The sequence below is a fragment of the Paramisgurnus dabryanus genome, chromosome 23 (genome assembly GCF_030506205.2).
Source record: "Paramisgurnus dabryanus chromosome 23, PD_genome_1.1, whole genome shotgun sequence".
NCBI classification, from domain to species: domain Eukaryota; kingdom Metazoa; phylum Chordata; class Actinopteri; order Cypriniformes; family Cobitidae; genus Paramisgurnus; species Paramisgurnus dabryanus.
In genome coordinates this window covers 12,741,979-12,748,443 of record NC_133359.1, presented here as the reverse complement: position 1 = coordinate 12,748,443, position 6,465 = coordinate 12,741,979, and positions in this window count along the sequence as shown.

Below are 6,465 nucleotides of genomic sequence, written 5' to 3'. Positions count from 1 at the left end.
AATAATAATTTCATTTTGTAACAATAAAAGTGAAAATATGAGGAGAGACAGGCATGCAGGTATATTCAGTAGGCCTGCCATTACTAAATATAAATTTAATCTCACCTGGTAGTTTTCAAATCAACCTCTGTAACGCTGGTAATCGACTCTGGAGGAGGTGAAAAAACTGTTGGACCAACAAATATTTGAAAAGGTTAACCAAGAATGAAACTAGATGTAGCCAGTGTAGCTTTCGAAACACCTCGGGTACCTTTGTTGGAGCACTGTGATGATCTTGGTGAAGAATCGTTGGAGTTATTTGGGGGTCTGACAACATGTTGAGGCAGAGCGTTTTGAAAACCACTCTTTATCCAATTCATTATTCTATATACACAAAAAAAGAAATCGAAATTATTTACTAGCAGACTATACTGCCCTACAAAGCGAAAGCGCAGTAACTACACATTTGGTCAAAATTGAGTTAAGGGTTAAAATGGGCTTTGTGAGATCTGTTGTGTCTTGTGACAAAGTCTCCTAGTTAAATTTTGTCCCATTTCAGAGAAATGTGTGTGCCAAAATTGCAGTAACATGTTTGACTGGCTGGTGTAAAAAACTTTAAAGCCATTTTTCTCAGTTTCAGTGTTTGCGTAGATACTGCACTTAGCCTTTGGAGGGCAGTATATTTGGCTTTTCATAGTTCTTAGCTTTGTATGAAAATGTAAAAACTTGTGGGGAGAGTAAAACAGTGTTGGGGTGTGATATCATGTAATTATCCTATACCTAATTTTACTGCTTGTGTTTACTGTATGTCAGGTTACTCACTTTGGAGGGAACTGAGGAGTATCCGCCTCAGATGCTTCATCCTCCGACACCATCTCTACTACTGGGATGTGTGGCAAGGGCTCGTAATCTGGTGTAAGAGATACACAGCACATCCAATCTTTATTATTACTAAACCCACCACAAAGCTTTTACTCTTTCCTAAACTACAAATCTATACCCACCAGGAAGTTCCTTGACATCATAGACCTAAAATGTTCAAAAACAGATTATAAATGGTAGTTGTTACATAATATTTCATGTATATTTGAAGAGTTTCGTTGCAAAACAAGATTAATCAGTTTTTAACATAATGTTATCATGTTGTTTTATGGTGCTACTTAGCTGTATTTTTTAAGTTGTGAAATTTTAAATCAAAACAAACCAACTGCAGTTGAATTGATATTAATTGGAATGCATAACCAAAAAAACGAGATTTCTGAAAAATAAAAAAAAACAGAGTTATCTCGTTTTGCAACGAAACTTCATTTATATGTATATGTATATAATCATACTGTATAGTTTACAAACCTCTGTGACTTCTTGACATTCTGGAGTCTCTCCCTTTCTGTATTTCTCATCAGGCTGAGGGACGACCTTTCCAATTCCCTGGGAGATCCAATTTATAACACCAGTCCTGGCAAACAGAGAGCAAAGTGTCCTATGCGGTTAAAAACTTCTCATGCACAATGCACAGACTTTGTTCTTGCTCATGATTGTTGTTTACCTGTCTGCAGAACCTTCCTCATGCATTGACTGCAAGATAATAGAAAAATGAATTTCCAAATGTCTTATACTGTTATGTATACTAAATGGCTTCTCTTTAGAACTTTTGTTAGGGTAAAATTGTTAACTTCTAAGAAACATTTACTTCAGCATCAGAGTTGGCCCTGGAGAGAAGACGACTTCCTGCAGGTTGAGGCAATGCACTTGAGAAACCATTGGAGAGCCAGTTTATCATTCCATTTTGAACACTAAAACATAGAAGACAGAAGACAGAATTATTTAACATTTGCTATTAAATGACTGTAGATTTAAACATTTACTACATATAACTTTTTCCTACATTGTGCAAAAGAAACTTATTACCTGCCCTGTGACGTTTGAGATGTTTGATCTTCCTCCCTTATTGATTTGGATGACTTCAATTTGACTGCATTACATTGAGAGAGAGATAGGGGACATGTCAGTGTCTATTGATTGTACAGTACTGCTTACAATAAACCTAGCATTAAACACATAAACTTCTGGTTTCATAGACAAGGCTTAATGCAAGTCCTAGACTAAGTCACGTTTTAGGTTTCCCAAATGAAAATAACTTGCACTGACAGATCCTAAAATGTGCCAGTGCCATTGATTTGTCTTAATATACAAATCAGTAAGGTCATTAATCTTCTAAGGCATGCTCATTAAAGATGCTTAATTTAAACTAAGACCTGTCCTGTGAAACCAGGCCTACAACATGTTTTATCAGTTAATGTACCTCGATTTGATGCTTTCCCATTCTTTGGAGAAAAGCAAAGGGGATGACAGAAAGTGTATAAAAATGCATTACTACACCAAAAAACATCTATAGATCAGTAATACAGTATATTAGCCTCATTGTAATAGTTCTTTATTTACATGAAGGGAGTAAGACAAATTTATATGTTTTTATTTTTTGGTATTGTATAGTAAAGAAGGAAAACAAGAAATTATTGAGCAATGGGATGATGCGCATCAGATAAAGGCACTGCAGCTCAACATAACAACATAAGACCAGTGCACTTGTAGATCATAGATTAGTTTGAAATTAGTCATGGATATTTGTTGTACATAACAATGTTTTTACATTAACTGCTTTTAAGAGGAGTTTACCACAGTGGCTGGTGCTTCTTCAAGACTATCCTGTCCATCAGGGGGATGTGGCACTACCTTTACCACCCAGTTAAACATCCTGAGAGAAGAACAAAAGTGTATCAACTCTTTCATACATATACTGCATCTATTATGCTGACATTGAAGGTTGAGTTCTTGTTACAGAGCATTTACTCTCATTGGTTGAGTACACACAGGACTCTCAAAGATTTTTTTTAAACTTGCTCTTTACCCCAGAGTTAAATTTACTTAATTTGTAAGGCAACCAGTTTACTAAAAATTTTTAAGTAATGTGAACTAAAACAAGAGTGCATTTAATTTAATTTTTAGTAATTCCAACTAAATTTTGCAAGTTCAGTAAAATTAATTTTACATGGATTTAACTTTGTAGTTAACTTTCAGTAACTTGTAAAACCAATTGCTCTGTTCAACATCTCCACTTAGTTAAATGGGTTCTAAGAATTTATTTTTAATTAATTTTTATTACTTTTGGTTATAAATGGTATTGTAACACAAAATTCATGACAGTATCATGAAAAGAAAATGTGCTGAACAGGGTTCATAAGTAAACACTGATCACCTGAATGGTGACTTCACAAAATTATAATTTACCACAAAACAACATCAATACTAAGAGCTTAAACCTTTATTTTATTAACAAATATTTAAGTTAAAATTCATATTAGTTTTTTCTGTAATAAAGTATTAATAATCGAAATATTCAGACACAAATGGATTATGGGTATTTCTAACTTTTTAACTTCATTACACTTGCATGTTTTATTCATTAATTTTTTCATGTTTTTTTAATGAATTTTGTATGTTTAAATGTTAAATGAATTTGAATTTTTAAGTATAGGTTAAAACCCAAAATATTAAGTGTTGTTTACTTCATTGTTTAAGTAAAGACAATATCTAAGAGTTACGGGGACTTCATTGACCTCTTAGTTTTACTTAAGAGGAAAAATACAGATACAAATAGATTTGTTTCAAGGAAAATAATTTAAATCTTGGGAAAGTCCAATGACGTTTCAACTTCTATAACATTTTAATGTTCACAACCATCAGGGTTTGCTTCCCAAACTGTTTCAAAAACAGAATGATGTCAACTTTTTACCACATACTTTAACAATTAAAGGAGGTTTGATGCTTACTGGAGAACAATAACAATGTGTGCAGACCACATATAGGGAAGAATACATTCCTTAAACGGACGAAAGCCATTAAGATGATGTAAGGGACTCAATCTTATGGCAATTTGGACATATTACAAAGTGTCTATTCGTATGAATTCCTACGACCAAATTTGTGCATTTTTGTCTCTGATTTGCTTTCGCCCATAGTGTTGGTTTTGGGGCGAGGTGTATTGTAGACCTACACTATTCCAACAAATTCATACAAATTAGCCAACTCCAAAATAGGCTACAAAATCCTATGAGATCAGATTGGATGGACAATTCAGATGTAATGAGTCAGGCATTAAAACCATTAGTAGTTGGCAGCTAGGCAGTGCAATACGTGATCAACAAAAGCCTGTTAAAACAACATCCCTTTACAAGATATCTTGCTTTGTGTAATACAGAAATAAATAAAATTGTGGAGCCTTTTTTATCATCTATTATCTGTATATTTTATACATTTTACGTAGGCAAAAATACCTTGCAATTTGCAATTCATCTTGTTCACACTGACATTTAAATGCATCACCTACCGCTTTTATGCAAACTGTCCACTTGAACTCTTATTTAGATCACCATGTACCTTCATCATAGTCTACTACATTTGCTAAAAGCAAATTTCTTATTCTAATAAAATTTCTTACCTGGATTTTCAGCAAAGTTTAAGCATTTCCCGAGGATTGAGAACATCCAAAGCAGACTTCAGCAATCTGTGAGGATTAGGATTGAGGCAGGACTGGGCTAACTGGATTAAATCTTGAAGGACAGTGCTACCCCTCATTAGATTATGTCTATATTAGGGGCTAACGTGAAGCAAATGGGTTATATGCTAAACTTGCCAGCCTTCAGTCTGTGTATAATTTACATTTTTCGAAATCATAGTTCTGGATCATATTAGATTGCTTGGCAGTGGAGACCAAGAACAAACTGAAGACCAGAATAAAACCTCAATATACATTTTGCAATAAATAATATATTAATATATGCATTTAATCAAATTAGATTTTACTCACCAACACAATGCTCGTAACACAATGTGTGTTGTGCCGCTAAACTAGTAGAGCATTGCGTTATCAACGTAAAAGTCAAGGGTTTGATCCCAGAAAACACATAAATCGATAAATGTATAGTTTCATTGCACTTTAGATAAAAAAAGGTTTTTTTCCAACGCAGTTGCTACGCTGTTCCACACAGTGTAGTTGTTTTGGGTGGTTACTCACTGGCCAAAATCAAAAAGCCCAGCCTCAAATCTGGCCCCTGGATAACATCAACATTTGGCAATCCCATGGTTTGAAAGTCTTGCCTTGGAAAGTACCACTAATATTATATTATTGGATATCATTTCTCAAGGGTTATATAAACTGCACATGCAGTAGATGGGCTCCATACAGTGTTGTTGATGAAAGTGTGTGATACCAAACATAACTGCAGCTAGATGGGATTTAAACACAATGATGCACGTCATCAGTTCCCTTTCCTGAGATTATCCCTGGATATTTCCTCCAAGATAAGATACAGAAAAAAGTGATGACACGAAAAGAGAAACACGTCCTCACACCTAACCAGTAAGAATTGCGTGGCATGTATTTAACTAACCACAAGTAACATGAGAAATTAGAGAAGAGGAGCATGCAGATAGATGTTTTTCCATCTAATTATAGTTCTTTATGTCATGCAGCTAAAATTGATTTATTCAAGAATTTTAATACTTTACAGTGATTCCTTGACTTTTAAAGGAGATCCCATCTAACCTGTTGCTTTCAGAAGCCAGTAGATAAGCGTTGGTGATCCGATAATGAGATAAAGGCAAGAGAAGATCTGTATCAGCAAACGGCCGACACAACTGATCAAGGGCAAGCCACTCCCATACAAGTGCAAACTGTAAGCATTTTAAGCAATAATACACTGATCTCAGGTAAGCCCCTAAAGTGTATAACGTATCGGCACCCTAAGGCAGGTCTCATGACAGCGTCCCTGAATGTGATTGGACGAATTGCAAAAGTGTGTTAATCTTATCCTTTAACAGGATACTGGGGGAGAGAGTAAAATAGGGGGGTGCAGTGAGTGTATTTGAGGACTAAAATAAGAAAATACTTATTTTGTTAATATAATCAGAGACTTGGACTAAATGTAGTCTATGTGTAAATTCAACATACAAATACTTTAATGTTGTTATTAAATATTAAATGCACCATATGGATACAAAGCATCTTGCTTCATTGACTGTGATTCAGAGATACGATTATGATTTTTTTGAAAGCAACCTATAGACGGTTTCATCGGACACACCTGTGGTGGCGCGATGCGTGTCTGGTCCGAACTTTACTTCTGGTTTCTGTTTGTTTAATGGACTAGTTGCTAAACTGAACTCTTGAACAAATACCTCGCCGAAACTAACTAATTTTGGTTTCCTAGATAATCTATTTGTTGTTTATTTTGTTTGTAATATAAATAAACTACTTTAAAAGGACTTTGTTGTTATTTTTTCTTAGCGTAGTTTACTGGAAGTTACGTGTTGACCACGAAAGCCGTTATGTTGTTACTGCTGAAACCGTTTATGAAAGGTCCAATCTTTTGAAGGGTTAAACTGTCAGGGAAAAATTTCTTCATTTTACGTTTTCGATTAGGGGTT